The 20,035-nt window shown below is 39.0% G+C and overlaps 1 protein-coding gene across 2 annotated transcripts in view; it reads right to left on the bottom strand.

Moving 5' to 3' along the window:
- rnf220a (ring finger protein 220a) overlaps positions 1–3,757 on the bottom strand; it is a 180,687-nt gene extending 176,930 nt beyond the window's left edge. Inside the window, exon 1 of one of the 2 annotated variants that reach the window (XM_028472205.1) lies at positions 2,648–3,757. The gene's annotated coding sequence lies outside the window, so the exon portion shown is untranslated. The remainder of the gene's footprint in view (positions 1–2,647) is intronic. The other variant, XM_028472204.1, reaches the window with a different exon arrangement.
- Positions 3,758–20,035: the final 16,278 nt, after the last annotated feature.

The following is a 20,035-nucleotide window of genomic DNA, read 5'->3' as shown; positions in this document are numbered from 1 at the left end:
TTTCGGCTCAGCCTTAGCAAAGCTGCATGTTGTGATAGAAAACCAAATGGTGGTTGGATTCTCTGCCATAGAAAGCCACACCTTGACACAAAAAAACCCCATGAAACAAAGATAAACCAAGTTAAATGTTCTTTTGTCCTCTTTCTTTTTGCTTCCTTTCCCTTTCTCACTTTTGAATGCATTTTGATATCTCTCTTGTTCTTTTAATAAGTCCCTCTGCCATCCAGTGGTTGTCTTTTCCCCCAATTTCCTCCTCTCCATTTCTTTCTTCATCCCTTTCTTTCCCACCCTCCCCATCTCTCCAGTGGTGGTCTTTTTATCGGATCAGTCTCAGGTCGTCGCCTCTGTCTCTCATGTATTCCACCAAGGATCCATCCCTCATATAAAGGAGAGGGTGGAAAGAAAAGAAAAGAAACGGGGGGGGGGGGGGGGGGGGGGTATTGAAAGTATATTTTTTGTAATAAACAGTAAAGTGTCTCTCCCATAGTGGCCACATTTACATGACAGCTTTAATTCCCTTTTAATATAGAATAAAAGTTAAATCCTCCTTAAACTGACCGTGTGAACACCTCTTTCCAAAATACGATGACGCGCGGGTGATGACAGAATCAAAGATGGCCACCCGGACGTGAGCCGAGACATGCACAGGCTGTGATATTACCAAGTTTATCATTGTACCAGTCGTTAGAAACTATCCTTATACCAGGGAGCAAATATGTATTCCTGGTTATTGTTTTCCAAAGATTTACTGGGATTTTTTTTACCAGTTCTTATCTTCTTCTCCTGCTCAGTTGACCAAAGTGAAACCGTATGTTATTGTCAAGTTGCTGCTTCAAAATTACAATCAAAATAAAAGCAAAAAAACAGTTATTATATGGTTTCTATGATGTAGCCGAAAATAAAAGGTATGTGGTGTGTCCAATCAAACCCTTCCCAACCCCCAGACCTAAGCGGAAACTGAATAAAGCAAAATAAACCTGTCTGAACCTCAAATCTGAATGACCATTTCTATGTAAACACAAATCAGAACACTTTAATCCCGAAGAATTTAATTGGGAATAATTAATTCCGAATGACAAAAACATCATGTAACAGTGGTGATTGTGAGTGAGATCCAAAAAAAAGATGTAAAACATGTCAGCGCTCACACTATAAGCATGTATGTATTCTCTGCATGTTTGTGGAATTGTGCATGGATCTATCGCGGGCCCTTCTCTCCGACACACGTGCACCGCTCCCACACACAGGAGCGTGCATGCCAAGCTTTGGGGCACATGTGAGTAAATCTTTTGGCATCAGGACTGCCAGCTTGAAGCAATGATGAATGCTGATGGCAAAGAGCATGGTCGGTCTCTGAACAAGTCACACGCACACGACACACACACTCACACACACACACACAACACACACACACACACTAATCAGATTCCCAGTGCGTGAGGGCCAAATGGCATCCTTCCACTAGTGAATGCTAATGTGAACCAGTGGAGCTTGTGGACTTGTGAAACATGGATAGCGGGTGGCCAGGAGAAATCATGACAAGAAAACACTGATGGAATTGTTTACTGGCATGTGTGTGAACATTTGCATTCTCTAACAAATGACAACAAGTTCAACTTTGTTTTCATTTGATGGTGCCAGGATTTGATTTGGCTTTGCATGTGTTTGTTTATGTGTCTCATTTGCAGGTTTTATTGCCACAATTAAGACCCAAATTTAAGTGCTAAAAGTACTTAAGCCACTGATAACTATTTTGAAAAGGTGACATTCAATAATTCATGGATTTATAAAATCACCAAATAAAAGCTATGTGAGGGCACTTCCCTCCCTGTCTAAATATCTGCATTTGTTGGACTTAACAAACAACATGTTTATAGGTACGACTTGAATTATTTAAATGCACTAAAGTAGTTTTAATACTATCACTTCAGCTAATTCGTATTGTTGCCTTTTAGGGGTATTTACATATTTTTTTAGGTATGATTTTACAAAGAAGAGTTTTTAAGGTAAACCCTTGGATCACACGTGTAAAACTCAAGGCCTGGGGCCAAATCCAGCCCTTTAGAACATAAAATTCGGCCCACTCAAGAGAATAAAAAGATTAAAAAAACATGAAACATTTTGAAAATTTCCAACTAATTCAGCTGTAGATATTGCAACCCCTCCAGGTACAAAAATTCAGTTAAAATCCACAATATTTGCAGAGCTTAGTTTTCCACTTCTTATATCACATGACGACAGTCATTTTGAAATTACAAATTGTTGAAAGAACTCAAAATTTTGCAAATCTGGAAAATTTGATTCAAATTATTCCACAAAATTTCCACAAAATTCCCAAAATAAAGGGAATATAAGTGAAGTTCTTGCAAGGACTGATATACTCAGATTACTTTATCATTTAAATGTCATTTATACTGTATGTGGAAGTGCAAACCAGGGCACATAAATGTTGAGTTTGCTCTTTTTCAACAAAAAATGTGTGGCCCACTTAAGGTTAAACTGCTCTGTATTTGGCCCCCTGAACCAAAATGAATTTGACACCCCTGCTTTAGATCATTATCATCCTTTATCTGATTCACAGTGTATTTGCAAAGTGAGATCAGTATTATTTAGTTTCATGAGTATGAGAATAAACACTGTTACTCACAGGTTCGATGCGATCCTCTGGGCTAGAGGACGTTTCCCGGATCAGAGAGAAGGCCTGACACAGCAAAGATCTTTTTCCCACTGTCCTCCACTGCTTTCAAGGCGCTGCTGGGGAGCCTCCAGGGGGAATCTGCGCACCGCCAAAGTCTATACTCTTTCCCCTCAGCATCAGAGTACCGCAGGTGAGGAGAAGCGTCAGGATCCAGGCAGCCTTTGAGACGCTGGATGGGGTGAAAGCAGACTGATACCCGCCTGGTGCTCCGTCCCGGTCTTCTAAAGGTGAGGCAAAAGGTCTGAAGGCGCGACACCGCTGTGGTTCAGCATGCTGATGGGTGAGCAGTCGAGATTGGGTGGAGCCAAATTGATGATGGAGGTGAAAAGGGATGGAGGAGGAAAGTCCTGTTGGGGAATCTGGTGGAACTGCCCCCTGACGGTGGTTACATTGATGCAAAACGGTAAGAGCCGTTGTTAAATGGCAAATGGACGTCTTTATCAACTGAACTGGAAACGCCAAAATGGCCGTGGCTGCTGGCAGGGATAGAGGCATCACGAGATGCTTCAGCAGTGGAGGCCAGAGGACCCTTAGGGCTGGGAGGCCAGAGGATTGGGCAGGTAGGAGGAGCTCTCCATCTTGAATGCTTGCCTGTGGAGGTCCATGTTTGTTTGGATGAGAGAGTCTTTAAAGGTCTTCAGGAGAGGATTGGAGGAGAAGATTATCTCCTCTCAGTCAGACAAGAAAAATCCCGCCACCCTTGTTAAGGGTCTGAGGAATGAAGAATTTGAAGCAGGAGACAAACGTACGTTTCTTTAAAGGGAAGGAATCAGAATTAAGAATCTTGAATTCTTAAGTTTCCTTTCAGGTGAAATAAAGATTTGGGGTTTCTTCCAGCTAAATTATTTCCAGTATTACGCAGATTATTTCATACTAGGTAAGTGTCGTTGGCCAACAACATATTTTGGTCCAGCTCAGTCTTAGATGGCAACACAAAATGTGATCGTAGATCAAACCGTTTCCTCTGTCGTTTATGCTCCTCCCACGTTGGTCATTACTAGCTCAGTAATGACTATCTCATTGGTTCAAGGACATCTGACGAGCTTCAATGGAGGTTCCTCATCTTCATGTGGTCACAAAAACTGTTGACACAGAAGATACAGAAAAAGCCATTAAACAATAGACACTCAAAGTCAGTTAGGGTAGCAACAAGTTAATGGAAAGAAAAACAAGTAAAACTGCTTGGAGAGACTTGAGTTGTGTGGTTCCATCATCAGATGCTGTTTATCCACACTGAATACTTAGTGAAATGAAATGTTGTTTTTGCTTTTTACTTTAAAGTATAAAATATAGATAATAGGTAAATCAACAGGTTTATTTTCCAATTTTGGAAAACTCTACCAAACTCTTATAGAACCGGAAAACCTAATTTTCTGTTCTGTTTCTTTTTTCTTGTAGAAACAGTTTGCTGACAGATTAAAGTGTTTGCCGTAATCTAGCTACAGTGTAACAAATAACAGTCAAGTGAACAAAAAACTGAAATCGTGGCTTGACGCCAAAGCCTCAAAAGACTCTGTGAACTTAGGGATCACTCTCGAAGCAGGAATGCCTCCAACTCACAAATGTCTGGATTTAATGTGAAAGGATGCTCTTACAGTCCATTTGTAATCGCCAAGTATAAAGGTACACTACAGCCAAAATGTTCATGCCAAGTATTTCAAACTTTAGAGGTTAAACTTAAGGCCTGCCTGGCCCGGATTGCCAGTTTGGTACACCCTAATGTTGAAATGATTGTTGTTAGTCTGAAAGAGCACTCACATTGACACTGTTGTTACATTCCTTGCTCTTGGACGAAAAAAAGACAATACATTTATGAAACTGCAACCTTCTTTCACAAGAAAAACATTCTCCAAACTTTTTTTTACAATCCTGATATCCAGACATCTACTGCTTCCTATAAAAGTTGGCCCCTTCCTGTCCTCCATTCTTGTAATCCATCCATTCCTCCTCGTCCTCTCCCACCTCTCCCTGTCCTTATCACCTACTCTTATTGGCCTTGGCACTTTCTATTCTCCCTACCTCTTCCATCTAAAATCTTGGTCTAAGCTGCTTACTCCTACCATCTCCCAGGATATTATTGGACCAGAACCCCTTGTCTTAAGATAAGGACACACACACACACACACACACACTCACACACAAACACACACACACATACATATATCCACAGTTCACCCACACATTTGATAACAGTGTGGCACAATGTTCAGCTCAACACCCAACCCGGTGGGGTGGAAACATTTCGCTATCTCACAAGCGATGTTAGGCCAACTGCTATCTCTCTATCTAACTACTTTTAATCCCCCAATTTCTTACTATCTGTCATCATTTTCTTTCTACATCTTCCCTGTCAATCTCTTCTCCCTTCATCCATCCATTCCTCTCTCTCTCTCTTTACCATCTCTTCTCCTTCCTCCTGGGAGATTCAGATGGATGATATCATATCAAACCCCTCCATCTGCTATCCACGAGCCAGAGGAAATCTGACTGAGTGAATAAATTAGCCGTACTTGACCCCGCGACCCCACAGCATCGTTGCAACAGGACTGCAATCTTCCCCTCCTGGGGATTAGATTGTACCTCGTGATTGGTCAATCTGGGTAACGTGGGGACGCAGCCGAGTAATGACAAATAACATTTCAGAGATTTTTATCCCCCGAAGGGCAATTTGAAGGTGGATGCCTTGTTAAAGATCCAATACGTTCACATTTTAAGTAGGTAAAGATATACTTGTCATGCATAAATCATAAAAGAACTCGGTTTAGATGAAGCAAGGAATGTATGTTTATCAGATAAGAATCCATGTGTTTAACAATTTCAAATCATGCTTAGCATTGTGATTTAGGGAAAACCAATAATCTAAATAAAAAAATCTCTCTTTAATGTAAAATGTCAAGTCCTGTGCATTCCCTATGTCAACAACCAAACTCGCACAAATATCAACTAGCAGCTCAAACACAAGCTTCAAAGCTCTGTTGACTTCCTGCCTACATCAAAGGAGAAACTCCCAAAGAAATGAAAGAAGAGATTATCTTTATATATATATATAGATATATATTATATAATCAGCCCTCCATATTCATTTAAATCAATTTCTGAACCTGATCCAGGCTTTGTAATAAGCTTTGACAGACCCCACACAGATGATCTTGCACACACTACTGCGGGTTGTTGTATCTGAGAAAGAACTGACTGACCAAAGATGATAGGGGAGAAGTGGGATGTTTAACATTACCAAACATGTACAGTAGCACTATGCAGAGTGTTGTGATAACACACCTTTGGTCAGGACGGATGCCACAGGGTCCGATTACATCTTTCTCTCTTTGTAAACCGCTACATTCTGTTTTCATCCTATCCTCCACATCCATCAAAATCTGTTCTGAAATAGCGCTTTGAAAACAAAACCAGTACAAACCTTCTGTGTTATCTCACTTCACTGTCTATCCGTTTTACTTACTCTCCTTTCTCTATGTCTCCTACTTTCACAGCTGGCACTGTCTCTGTTCAATCTGTGTATCAGATCATGCTCTCTCCTATGTAACCTCCAGTGTAGTAGAGTGTCTGAGGTGTTGATAGCAAGGTAATACACCGATAAGTACTAGGATATTTCAATTTTATTATCATTACCCAGCGGGCTTGAGAGAAGGGCCGCCAACAAGGAAGCAGGCCAATCCAATAAGAGGATACTGGATATTTCCTGACAGGCCACAACCAAAAGGAGAAGAGGACAGTATAGTGAAGAAGAGACTGAAAATGGGAAAACAAGATGAAAAGTCGAGGCTTCAAAAACAAGATAAGAATCTCTAGATTTGTGTTGACAAAAGCTGCAAAATGAGCAAATGAGAAGCAAGCAGACGAGGAGTGCAAAATGTGAATAAGAGAGGAGACAGAAGGGTATAATATTAGAGCAAAGGGTACAAATCTCATCTCCCAGGGTGAATGACACAACCCCGGCTGCCTTCTGGCCTCATGATCCCGTCTACAAACACACATTCAAGAAATGTGAGGGAATATTGGCCTGAACCAGCTGACATCAGACAAACTACAATTTAGCCTTGCCTTTCCGTCGTTTGCTAAAGACATTATTCACATGTGTGTATTATAGATTCATATTCATACCCCCATGAAGCATCTAATAGTCATTCATGCTATCTGGTTTGTGTCTAAAAAAACATCCATAATGGCAGATGACACATACCTATGTATATCATCACCACACAAGTGCAATTACATTCAATGCAAACATACATAATGTCACTCGGTGCCACTTACAATCCCATTTGCCACTGAATGATACCACCCACCCATTGTCTGACACCTGGTATCTGCATTTTATAATAGAAAATGTCACAGGGGAACATTTACCAGGCTGTCATAATTTGATTACAGTGTGCAAGAATGATACAGCTGTCAGCAGGATATTAAACACAAACAGGAATGAGGGGCTTTTTACGTGCAATCGGCACTTTATGTGACAATGTTTTTACCAGTCGGAGGAAATTGCAGTGTCAACAACAATATTCTTTAACATCGTTCTGATGGGGGGAAAAATATGAGATAGTGAGAGGGAGGGAGAAGTCACAGGTTACATGTTAATATAATTGGTAACTGGGGAGTTAAATATTAGTATTCTTTGAGTTAATCATGTTACTTAAATGTTAGAGGGAAATGTAAGGGGTTGGACCCTTTTTGCGGTGGTATTATTACCAGAAAATAATAGGCACACTCATGCAAATATTGGCATCAAAGATTTAGTAAGACTTTTAAGATTCATATAGATCAGAGATGGGCAACTTCTGTCACAGCGGGGGCCACAAAAATGTGATTGTCTGATCCGAGGGCCACAATATCAACATTAATGTTGGCATTTAGAAGAATGACCAAACTGAGCACTAATACAAGCTTGAAAACACACATTTTGTGGGATTTTAAAGTCATTTTATAGATTTTCTCATTAATATGGCACATTTTTGTTGCCTTTTTGTGTTTTTCAAGTCATCATGTGTGTTTTTGTTATATGCTTCTGTTCTTGTTTGATTTGCGTAATTTCTTGTGTCTGTTTTTGTGCGTTTAAGTGGTTGTTTAATTGTCATTTTGTGTGTTTTATGACTAATTTTCTACTCTATTTTTGTTTATTTATTTATATTTTTAATTAACTTTTTGTGTTTTTGTTGTTACTTTTTGTCCTTCTCTTGACATTTTGTGAATTTTGCTGTCGTTTTCAGTGTATTATTTTGATCTTTGAATAACTTCCAACTTCATGAATTATATATTTGTTTTGGGGGCCACGCAAAATTACACAGAGTGCCGCATGTGGCCCCTCGGCTGCCAGTTGCCTATGTTATTCTGAGTAACCAAATCATCTTAATCTCTGTATCTTCCAGGCTTTGTAATGGCCTTTAGAGGAATGACAAAATAAGAAAAGAGGGATATAAAACTTCACAGAAACCTTTTCAGAATGTTGAAATCTCATCAGAATAAATATTATTTTCTTGCACGGGTGCTTTGAGTACGTTACTGTTGTTTTATGCTACCGCACGACGACACTTTAACTTGTCACATCAAGTTTTTCCAGTGCGTCTAAAGAGTTTTGGAGAGGAACGAAGGGAAATCTAATTTTTGCTATGAAAATGTGCTCTCGACTGTAACGTATCTCTGTGTGACTGTTAGGAAGCAAAGCTGCCAAAGTTTTCTATCCCACCCCCCACCCTGTTAATGAAGACAGAGAGAAAAGCAGTTCCAAACAGCCTGTCTAAGCCAGACTTTTATGTTTATGAATACGCGTGATTCGTCGTCTGTGGATATATTTAGAGATTTTTGACAAGCGTTAAAACTGCTGCTCTTACATTTTATTACAAGACGGGCCAAGCTGTGTCATTCATCTCATCTGTGTGGCGAACACACACAAACGCACACATCGCTCATTCTCACATACCAACCAGCCAGATCACATATTTACTTTATACAATGTAGAGCTGAGCATTACCATACTGTATATTTAAAGATGACATCTGCTTTCAACTTAACAAGTGGATACATGCATTTAAAGTCTTATTTATTCCCCTTTCTTATTCGGCACAGTTTAAAATACAAATGAAAGATAACAACAATAACAACAATGGTTGGACATTGATAATGATTGGATACATTTTAAAAGGCATGCCATGGAAAAAAAAAAGAGTAGGGCTCACAATATAATATAAATAAAAAAACAGAAAAAGGAAGATTGAGGCACTAAAAAAAAAAAAATCAAACGTAAGAATGAGATAACAACAGATGAATAATAATTCACATGTATTGTGGGGAAAAGTTGGGGAAAGTTTGACAAAGTGAAGAAGACGTGAGTTCCATATTCATTCAGGAACCTCTAGATCCTAGGATCCCAATGTGCGGTAATTAAAACATTTTAAACAGCGTGACAACATTGGAAACTAGAATATAAATAGACCAGCAGTCAGGAGTCACCATGCATTGCCACAAATTACACATTGGCCTCTGTAAGACTACTTTCTCACCGTGACAGAATAACAATCTCTTTGCACTAGCCAAACGTGCTTGATAACATTTGCTATAACACATACTTGTGTGAAAGTGGATTTTTCAGCTTTGACAAACATGAAAAAAAAATACAGAATAAAACTTTGCATGGAGAACGATTGAAAGACTCCCAAATTCAGTCAAATCTAGTTCTGTGCATCCTCTCAACCTCACACTTCTCATTAAAGTTGTAGCGAGTTGTATTTCACAGTTTCACATTTTACATTTTGATAGCGCTTTGAGATGACAATTGTGACCATATAAATATAGTTGAATTGAATTGAATTGTTACTCCTTGGTGAGGGGGAAGGGAACAGGGGAGAGGGAGTCAGGGTAGGGAAGGGCGGGGACATGGCTTCAGGTTAAATGTCTAAAGGAGCACAGGACTGTGAAACGTTTGGGAACCACTGCTGTAGATGTTACAATAAATGTCAGTTCAGTAGTACAAGACTCTCAATTGAGCAAAAAGTTAAATATCCAACTCATGTTAAAGTGTATTATCATCCAAGTCCAAGTGTCATGTTAAATAAAATGTGTGTGAAATAAAAATGATAAAAATGTCAGGGAAAGGTACGTTTTTGTACCATCTCTGAAAAAGGGATAGAAAAATAAACTGACTGAACTGAAAGCGAATGTAACATTTTTCCACAACATAGATCCAAAACTAACTCAGTGCTTGTTTCATTCTGTCAAAGGACAAAGGAAACACATCAGTGCTGTCAGATATAAGGTGGCACATGCAGAGAAGCAAACACAAAGCCTCTGAGCCGACTGTTTTTAAGGCCCGTGCATCGAGCTGACCTGCAGACACGTCCTCTCTGTATTCCACACAGACTGCTGTGTCTGTGGGTGTACGTGTGTGTATCTGTGTGTTGTGAGTGTTTGCTGATGTCCAAAGGAACAGTCAATACTATTGAAATCTACTCATTCATGTCTGGCCGGGAGGCAAAGCTCAAATGTCCTTGTGAATAAGAATCACGCCCATTTATCTCCACCCGCTTTTTCCCCCTCAAATTATTTGTCCTTGTCTTTCCCGTCTGCAGTCAAACCCTCGTTTAGTTTCCACATTTCAACTCACAAATCCTGTCTGTTTGTTCCCATTTATTAGTTTGATTGTGTTGCTTTCATTCCGTCTGATAGGAAATATGCAACTGTAATCTCATTACTGTGGGATTTGGTTATAGGGGAAAACATAGAGCACACTGAGTTAGATAATGATGCTTGAGGAATAATCAGCAACAAAATCAATAAGAAGTGAATACGTTTCCAAGCAGCAGTTTATGAAAAAGTGCGGTAAATTTTTAGGACAATAGTTTACTTTTCTTCTTTTTGACAAACTTTGTATAAAATCTGGTAAGAGGTCAACGCCGCCAGGCAAAAAAAATCCTTCCGGAATTGAGCCCCGATCTGTGGCAGAGTCTTTTTTTTTTTTATTGGTAGCAGCATCTGCGCGGCCTGGTTTAGCAAAAGGCCAGCCAATTGTGGGTATTAGAAGGCCAAATGCAAAAAAAAAAAAAAAAAAAGGGCGTAATTCCACCGCTGGTCGATTCACATCATTAAAGAGGATTTTCTTAAGAGTTGCCACGCCTATGAACTTTGTTTTCATAAAGATACGTCTCTGAAATCAACATTATGTACACAAACTGTCATTATTTGGATGCATTTGTGTGATTAAAAGGCTTTAAATCCACTTGAAATGCACCATATTAAGCATTGAACAACGCATAAGGAATAAATATAGAGAATACTCTATTTTCTGTTTCATTGGTGTTAAAAGTAGTCTGTTCCTGTTCAGCTATAAAAAAGATTAATGGCTGTATTTGATGTTAAAGTTTAATTTATCCAGGAAACTTTTTTTTTTCGGGAAATTTGCTTTGATCTCCTGACTGGTATCGACTATCAACTGCCAGTCTTCTTCAGAGGCATCTGCTGATGGCTTTGATGTGTCCTCGACTTCCGTGTAATAATTCCAGCAAGCTCTGTTTGTCTTCTTTTTGAATATGTTGAAATTTCAACTATTCAGACAACTTTTTTTTCAGGAAATTTACTTTATTCTCCTGACACATTTCAACTGTCAACTGCCAGTCTTCTTCAGAGGCATCTGCTGATCACTTTGATGTGTCCTTGACTTCCGCGTAATAATTCCAGCAAGTGCTTGTTTGAGCTAAACAAATAAATAAAAAATAACATGAAAATAAAAATGGGGTGTTTTTTTGTTTTGTTTACATCATGGCTAGCATTTCCTTTTTTCTCTTTCTGAAGACTTAACAGTAAAACTTTATAGTCCCATCCTTTGAAGAATAACAATACACACAACACAAATAAAAAAAAGGAGAAAAACTACCCATGAAGGATGACGACAATGTCTCCTTGCTGACCAACAGGTGACAGCTCGCTATCCATCCTGTCGGAGTATGACCGATTGTGTGTTATTGTGTGTTTATTGTGTGTGTGTGTGTGTGATACACGCTGCGATGGGGCTTTACTGCTGTGCCGCGGGTTGTACAACAGAAGCCACTAATCTAAGCTGGCTGGCATGGGCTGTTTTCTACTGCAGGGTGCATGCATGCCAATTAGTTCAGTTTAACAACAACAAAATAAAAGTCATTGGCTAAGTACAGTATCTGTTTCCTATCAAACGCCGTGCTGTAAGAACGCTCAGTTTTGAGGGTAAATTGGTAATATAAAGACACAAAAAAAGTGTCCAAATGACTTAAGGCAGGGGCGTCAAACTCATTTTAGTTCAGGGGTCAAATATGAAGCAGTTTGATCTCAAGTGGTTCACAGATTTTATGCGGGAAAACAAGTAATTTCAACATTATTGTGCCCTAGTCTGGATTTCTACGTATACATAAATGACAAAATATGTAAGAAACAGACACTATCCAAGAGTTTAGTCACTTTAAATTTCCTAGATTTTATGACCATATGTCAAGTTTTGAGAAAAATGGAAGGATTTTGTAAGACATTTGAGTTTTTCCAACTACTTAACATTAAAAAATTACTGCAATCATGCAATATATGCACAAGAAAAACTGTGAGCCCCTGCAAATATTGTTGAGTTTCATTTACACAATGATACATGTCATTTTTACTTTCCCCTGTGGGCCAGATTTGGCCCCCGGGCCATAAGTTTGACACATGCACCTTAAGGGAACTTATACCAGGGGGTGAAAGCTCTGCATAACCAAAGATGGAAGTTATCAAAAGGCTGGACCACAGATTTTGTGAGAAAACAAGTAATTTTAACATTATTGTGCTCTATTTTGCAGTTCTGTTTACATAAATTACAAAATATTTAAGAAACCGACATTTTCCAAGCGATAAGTGACAGATATCAGTCCCAATGGGGTCTTCACTTTAAATTTCCAAGATTTTGTGACCAATTCATATTTAATTAAGTGAAATTTGTCATAATTTTAGGAAAACGTAAGGATTTTGTAAGAATTTTAGTTTTTTCAACTGTTTAACCTTAAAAATGACGTGCCATGAGTTTGACATGTGCCTTGTGGGAATTTCTGTATTACTGAATATGGAAATGATCAATAGGCGGTCAGTCAAAAAAAAAAATCCTCCTGCATGCTCGTCCTGATGCTTTCATGCACTGGTTGCCGTGATCAGCCTCTGTGTATCATTCCAGTTTCCCGTTTTGGATGACCGACTCATGGGCGCAATGAGTAAAATGATAAGAAGGCTATACACAATGAGTGCTTGTCTGCAATCGATGGATGCAAAGGCACCCACAGTAAGAATGTGTGTGTGTGTGTGTGTGTGTGTGTGTGTGTGTGTGTGTGTGTGTGTGTGTGTGTGTGTGTGTGTGTGTGTGTGTGTGTGATGATGGTGGTGGTGGTGGTGGTGGTGGTGGGGGTTCATAAAAGCTGATTTTCCAAGCATGGGGAGCGTGTGATCCGACTAGGTGTAATTGACGAATGGCAGGAACCTGAGAGACGTGATGCGGAGGGTTTGGAGGGAGGGCAAAGGTGGCGTTAAAGGATGGAAACACACACACAGACACAGAAGGAGCACAGAGACCAGCTGACATTTGACACAAAGTTGCCCCCCTCTTCCCCATTAGGTTAATGCTTTGACTTTCTCTTGTTGCCAGTAAGCATCTCGAGTGATATTTTCCCCTCTATATAATGGCATTACCCAGTGGCTGCCTTCTCCAATGCAATCAAATCATTAAACAACATGGAGTGATTTCCTCCCCAATAGAAATGACTGGACATGAGCTCCTCTGCTTTCCTGTCATCAATACAAGAAACAGGCTCTGGGAGCATACATTACATAAAAATAAACGGCTTTTACAATAACAACAACGATTTAAGAAGAAGAAGAAGTCTAAAAAAAATGATAGAATGTATTTTTAATCAGTCACAAGTTTGAGAAACACTTTTCTACTTGATTACTAACTTATTTAATTGATTCATGAATTATTGAATTAGCCAAAAATGACAAGTTCCGTAAAAAGAAACAAAGAAGAAGAAGAACAACAATGTTTAGAAAATATTATCTCTAAAAAAATTTATTTTTAATCAGTCACAAGTTTGAGAGACACTCTTCTTTCTTGATTACAAAATTAATTAAATATTGAATTACCAAATTAACTAATTGGTTAAAAAAAATTACGTTTTTTTTTTTTTTTTTTTTTTTAAAGAAACAAAAAAGAAGACGATGGTTTAGAGAAAAATAATTGTAATCAGTCACAAGTGTGTCTCAAACTGTGACTCTTCTACTCTTGTTTACTAAATTAATTATTTATTTCATTAATGAATTGGTTAAAATGTACAAGTTTCTTTAAAAAGAAGCAGAAAAGAAGAAGAATATTTAGAAAACATGTAATCTAAAAAAATATTCTTAATCAGTCACAAGTATGATACACACTCATATATATTATTAAATAATTATTGAATTAATGAAAAATTAGAATTCAACTAACAGACACCTTTGGCTAAGTGTGTTGCCTACAACAACAACAACAACAATTTGATTAAAATAAAACTTTTTTTTAAAGAGTAAAATCAAAGAGTGAAAAGTGAACAAATAAATGAAATTATACAAACAAATAAACATTAATAATACCAATGCTCCAGCTTCACGGACAGGCTACAATTTCAAGCGAATTGCACAAACTATTTGGCTGATGCTTTGACAAGGAAAGACAGCAGCAGCCCGCCCGACAATAATAACCAGCCATTAACTGATCGCATCCGGCTCTCTGCACTTAATTATGGTGATTATAACAGCGATAACGAGACAACAATAGAGGTAAAGTTTAGAGATGCAGACAGCACACACACGGCCCCGCTCCCGGGTCTGCGTGTTATATGGAACACGTGTTATTTACCGGCGACGCGTTTATTTCAATTACCGTCTGCATGCCAAGTGGCTCCCGTATGTAGTGTTTATTAGCACAGCAGCAGAAATAATAAAACACACACAGATACACACACACACACACACGGGGGGGAGGGGGTGGGCAAGAAAGAAAGGGGGGGAAATAGGAGTGGGTTCTGCTTTTAATAAAGAATGAGGAATTAGTGCATATTGATAGGACTTAATGGACCAGATGGGGGGGGGGGGGGGGGGCATCAAACTAGTCGCGACTGAGTAGTTCGTGGTTAATTTACTATCAGTGTCACGTTATAGGAGAGAAGCTGAGGTTGGGGTGTGGCGTTAATGCGCGCGTCATCTCCAAAGTGTCCCACTTTGCGTAATTACGCGCGTTATTACACCGCTCCGGTGAATGTGCCATAGAAACTACTTGTCCCTGAAGTCAGTATAGAGAGAAGTTTCCACTTTTATTCTATTTTTGAAAATATAAAATAAAGCAGTGACCTGATGGAGGAAAATTACGTGAAAGCTGATGCTCATCATAATTAATATTCATCCGCAGTGAGGATTTCCCTTTGGTTGTGGACGGCCGTGTCGCTTTCTTTGAGATCCAAATTAAAATAAACTTCTCTCCGCCGCTGCTGCCATCGATCCCACACACGGGCTGTGGCTGTGAAACGGACATTCATTTTGGTTCACTTTCTGGACGCGCGCGTCTGAAGAGGGGGAGCAGAGAGGATCAATGAGGAGCAATAACAGCAGCTGACTGCTGAGAGAGACATGAAGGGAAGGGTGGAGGGTCAGGATCGAAAACTGGGACAAATAAATTACCTTTGGATACTTTTCCTCCTGTCTTTTTATTATTATTTATTTACACCTGCTTAGCGCTCATTAAGATAAACGAAATGTCTGAATTGACTTATTTACGCAAGCAATAATTAAAAAACAAAGCAGGCAGATATTCAAACTCTCATCACTCACTCTCTTTTCTTAATTTATTTGGGTTTGAGGCCAACGGAGTTTTTATGTTAAATTTAAAGTTGAAATAAAGTGTGAACGGAAAGAAACGCGAAAATGTCTCACACTTAAAAACTCCTCTAAGATCGGTGCATTAAAAACGAATGGAGCAGCTGAAATAAACCACTTTGATTAATTAAAGCTTCAATTATTATTTGTTATTTGCCCCGAATAATAATAATAATAATAATAATAATAATAATAATAATAATAATAATAATAATAATAATAATAATAATAATAATAGCAGTAGTACAGTATTTTAACGATATGCGCATATAAACTATAGGTATCCCAATCGCTCATTAACAACAGCTTGGACATCTGATAATTTATTATTATTAATATTGCGGAAATAAGCCTTAATTCATATAATAAAACAGACGTTTTGCTTGAAGTGGAATTTAATATTGAAAATTTACAAAATCATATAATCAGTAATTATGAGCGTTTGTAATAAAAAAGAATCGAAGTAAATCGAAATAAATAAATAAATAAAACAAACTATAACACCGAAAGTCAAGGAATTTGATAACGAACATTACGAACATTTCCGAAAATCAACAAAAAAAATAAATATTAGACAAGCTTTACCATTTTACAAAAGAAAATAAATACTGTAGTTTAGTCTCCATCTGTCCCGTTTAATCATTGCTATTTAAAGTGTATTAAAATGAATAGTTCCTCAGTTGGTCGTCAGAAGTCAGGACTGGTTGCATTGATAATCAATATCAATATAATCGATATAAAGTCATTTATCAGGTAGGAGTCCCTGTCAGGAGCAGAGTTCTGGAGTTTATTTTGGTAAAAGCTATAATTCAATCATCACTTTGTGGTGAGTTCAATGACCCGCCACGGACGCAGCTTCGCTCCGTGTTGCACTTTTATTTTTTTCTGCGCAATTTGCTGCTGGTGCTGAGACGACTTTTGAACTTAGAAATAACTGCTAATCACTGCGCTGCATTTTACACCATGAACACTCTTTAATCCAATAGCAGATAGAAACTGGGCTCACTTGTTTGCCTCAATTTTTTATTTTTTTAACTAAATATTATAATTCTATTCAGTTATTTTAATATTGTTATTAAAGCGGACTGCCTTGAATGAAAAAAAAAATATACATGCTGTTAGAAAATTAATTTTTCAAATAATTAAATAAACCGGAAACAGTTAAATTGTGTAAAATAGCAAACTGGGACTAGTTGTCGAAATGCAGAAAAATGCTAAATATAATGTAGGCCTAATACATTTATATTCATTGAAATTAAGTATAAACACTTGTGAACTATAGGTGTTCGGTTCTCTAATTCTAAATCTATCGGGCTAAATTATAATATTTTTTATTTTTTTTATTTTATTTTATTTAATATGTCGTATTTGTTTTATTATTATTATTTCTATCCGCGGGATGATGCCGATAGCCGACGGTATAGTGGGATGGCGTGCGCTTTCTGGCGTCCTTTACTGGGACGGTCCTGCAGGGACATCCACATCCAGGCTGCGCTGCTCCTTTTGGGGGAAATGTAAATTACAGAGGGTCTGTTAACAGGTGTTTCACTGCTGTGTTTAGGCCTGCGTCCGCGTGCGTGCGTGCGTGTGCATGAGCATACGTGCATGCGCCAATTAAACAGAGGGCCACACTCTTTTAAAATTCAAGATGCCTGTTCCGTCTTTGAGAGAACAAATTCTTGGAGAGCAAGAAGCAAAAAGCGCGTTGTTGTTGTTTTTTTTTTTCCTTCTTTTTCGTCAGTTTTAATTACTTATTGTTTTATAATTACTTACTTATTATTTGACATGTGACTTAATACAACAACACAAAGTTCATTGGAGGAAGAAAAAAAAAAAAAGTTAATTAAAATGAATTACGTATAGTGCGGAGTTCACACAGATGATGCGTTCAAATCCAGCTCATCATCCTTGTTAACAGGGACAATCTGTGGTAGTTTAAGAAATGTCATCATCATTATGTGGGCAAGCTTTAGTGCTCCAGTGCAGCTGTATAACTGGAACAGTTATGGAACATTACTGAAAAGGTCCATTCAAAAATATAAAATCAGTCCAAATGCCTTGGTCGCTGTGGGTTTACCTTCCAAAACAGCTCAAATGATCATGATTACGTAATTATTTATTAAGAATGATGGTTATTAATTGAGAACAAATAGTAAAACAAAAACTAATCAAAAGTTAAGAAAAAAAAGTTGTTTTATAATTTCAGCGCAAGCCTTCACTTTCAGCTACTGGCGAAATGCATTGTAATGTAATGTGTGCGTAATTGGGTGTGAAAAAAATTACGCACAGCATTAAAGGTGCTTCCCGGACACTTTCCTCGTTCCAACACAACGCGCAGGACAAACACGCGCGTACATGTGAAGAGCGATCTAAAACAACATGATACACGCACGCGCCCCAACGGGCACGTGAGCGAAATTAGGTGTCCGAGAAGAGAAGCCCGCAGCTGCACCGGGACACGTTCCCTGTATAAGGGTGTGTATTTGTCTAAACGTCCCGTGGCGCAAAATAACGCACAAACCGTGACCAAACTTTTACAGAAAACAATCACAATAAGTCACCGAGTCTGACAGAGCGCGTCAAAACGTGTTGGTACAAACAATAAAGAGCTTTAAAATCACCTAGAACTAAAGAAAGAAGAAGGAAAAAAATCAGTGTCACTCACCTCGCTTTTGGCAGAATCCGAGTAGTTTGTAGACGATTCCTCCGTTTCCGGCTTTTTTCTTCTTCTTCTTTTTTTTTTTTATCCTCACAACAAACGTAAAACTTTTTTCTGCGGTGTAAGGAAACCGGTGGCCTCAGCAGCTCTATAGCACACAGTAGCACAGGAGATAACGGGAGGCGCTTTGGAAAAAGCAAAAGTAGTTAACACCTTCCTGCTAGTTTACCAAAGCGCACTCAGAGCGCAGGACGGAGAGAGAGAGAGAGAGAGGCTGGCTTTCTACAAACTCGCTGCAAAGTGGGTATCAGTGGCGCAATTGCGCATGCAGCCCCTCCGCTGAAAACACGGAGAGGGGCGATCAGTGAGAGGGGAAAAAAGGAGTGAAAGCCGGTGCGGGAGAAACAGAATCGCAGACAGTGGCAGAGCTGCGGCTGCTGGTGGTGGAGGTGGAGGTGGAGGGTGCGTGGTGGTGGTGGTGGTGGGAGTGATAGGGGGGCTCACAGTGCTGTAAAGCAACGTGTGCGAGACTGGGGCTGCGCGAGGCTGAGGGGGCGGAGGTGGGGGGTGGTGGGGGGGGGGTTGTGTCCAGGGTCCAAAGCGCTCCAAGGCGCAGTGCTGCCGCGCAGCGCTCGGGTCGCTCAATGACGTGAACACCCGTGTCTGCCTTTTTCAAACTTTTATCCACATTCCTTTTCTTCATCATTCCATGTTATCATCTGTAATCATTATATGACCACAATTATCCGTGCGTAATTTCGAGGATACTTCTAACTTTTATGGCGATATCTAAGCCACTTTGCGTAAATTCCAACTCTCAAGTCTTCATCAGGATGTTGTGAAAATACAATTTTCAAGCACATATGTATAGTTTTCTGCAAGAATTGTTTGTCTTTTCACCAAAGCCCTTCTGCGTCTCTCCCTTGTCTGGCTCTGCCGTCCCCTGGGTGATTTCTTCTTCTGCGCTTTGTGCGCAAAGTGAATGAATTGCCCCCTCCTCTCTCTCTTTCTCTCCCTCTCTCTTTCCCTCTCCCTCTCTCCGGCTTTCTTTTCCACACGTTGGATAGACTGCCATTTGCCGTAAAGCCAATGAAGTCTACCTCTTCACAAAAAAGAGGTGGACTATGGCTGACACTCTTATAAAGTGCGCACTACAGACGGGAGTTGGTGAGACAGAGGGGAGTTCACTGAATGGAGTTCCTTCCTATCCTACAAAATCAACAAAGTCATCAGTAGTCATCAAAGTCCCTGGATGGAAGCACTGCTTTCTCAAAAAGATATTTCAACAAACCTTGCAGATAGTTATTATTCTAATGCCTGATTCAATATGAAATTACAAAATAATTGTTGGAAAAAGTATAATAGCAAACCGACAAGGGATTAAATCAATACAAAAAAAGAGACTGCTACCACTTCTGAAATTCTCCAAATCTTGCATTTTTGTGAGGATTGTGGTTGTACAAAGGCAACAGACATTTGGCCAAACGAATTGTGTGTTTTGGAGAAGCCTGAGGAACAGAACATGGCACACAATGTTGGACTTTTCCCCATCTTCGCCCCCTGCTGGTCATAAAAAGAACTGACCAATGAACAAACAAATTCATATCTGTCTAATTTATGGATATGACTGACAAATTCAAGAGATTTGAGGAAAAGTTCTACTTCACAAAATGTGAACTTAAAATGAAAGACAGGAATTGTTCAAATAATCCATATTTGACCAAATTACTCTACCTCAAAGAAAAAAAAAACTCATTGACTTTCTTCTAAAATCTAAT

Source organism: Gouania willdenowi, chromosome 17 (genome assembly GCF_900634775.1).
Source record: "Gouania willdenowi chromosome 17, fGouWil2.1, whole genome shotgun sequence".
Taxonomy (NCBI): domain Eukaryota; kingdom Metazoa; phylum Chordata; class Actinopteri; order Blenniiformes; family Gobiesocidae; genus Gouania; species Gouania willdenowi.
This window is presented reverse-complemented; position numbering and strand designations above follow the sequence as displayed.